At 49.8% G+C, this 723-nt stretch overlaps 1 long non-coding RNA gene across 1 annotated transcript in view; it reads left to right on the top strand.

The window, feature by feature from the left end:
* The first annotated feature begins 174 nt into the window (after positions 1-174).
* Positions 175-723, top strand: part of LOC109294401 — a 5,856-nt gene continuing 5,307 nt past the window's right edge. The window contains exon 1 of the long non-coding RNA XR_002096517.1: positions 175-621. This is a non-coding gene — a long non-coding RNA (uncharacterized LOC109294401). The remainder of the gene's footprint in view (positions 622-723) is intronic.

The following is a 723-nucleotide window of genomic DNA, read 5'->3' as shown; positions in this document are numbered from 1 at the left end:
AGAAAATGTTAACCACCGTGCTGTGACTGTCCATGCTCCCGTACCACTCCCCCAGTGCCAAAGGCAGGCCAGCATGGAAAGTGTGGGCACCTGCTCGCTTGCTGTTAAAGGAAATACTCACCCTTAGGGCCTGCTTCCCAGCATGCAGGAAGGGAGCAGAGTAGGGTTTCCTTTGGGTGAGTGCTCCTATATCCTAACCTGACAGCCTTTAAAGCTGCGTCTGGCTTGCACACCCCCGATCCTAAACAAGTAGCATTCAGCTGTGCTTCCCATGCCCCAAAAGGGAAAAGCATCCAGTTTCTAAAGGGCTCCTCTAAAAAAAATCAAATTGAAATATAGTGATGGTTACTTTAAGGCCGGTAAAAAAAGAACGTGTGGCCCTGAAGTCAGCAACCCTGCCTGGACCGTGGCATTCGTGCCACTGGGTGTTAAGCTACAATCTCGCTGCTTTAGCTGCATTCTCAGAGCAGTATTTCACGTTCGCTGCCATCGAGACCGCTCACGCTTGGGGTGTAAGTGTGCGCGCATGTGTTTGCTCTGACCGTGCTCTTGTTACAACGAGACTGAGGAAATCCAGTCCGTGGTCCACGTGGGTGCAGGAAGGGGAAGAGAAAATGCAAGGTAGGCCTCAGGTGCTTACATTCATATTTGTAATACTTAGCACATGTACACCACTGATCAGGACAGGTCTAGCAATCAGACAGAACTTAGTTCTTTACAGTT

Source organism: Gavialis gangeticus, unplaced genomic scaffold (genome assembly GCF_001723915.1).
Source record: "Gavialis gangeticus isolate Ggan-Ray unplaced genomic scaffold, GavGan_comp1, whole genome shotgun sequence".
Lineage (NCBI taxonomy): Eukaryota > Metazoa > Chordata > Crocodylia > Gavialidae > Gavialis > Gavialis gangeticus.
Note: the sequence above shows the minus strand (reverse complement) of the source record. Positions and strands in the feature narration are given on the sequence as shown.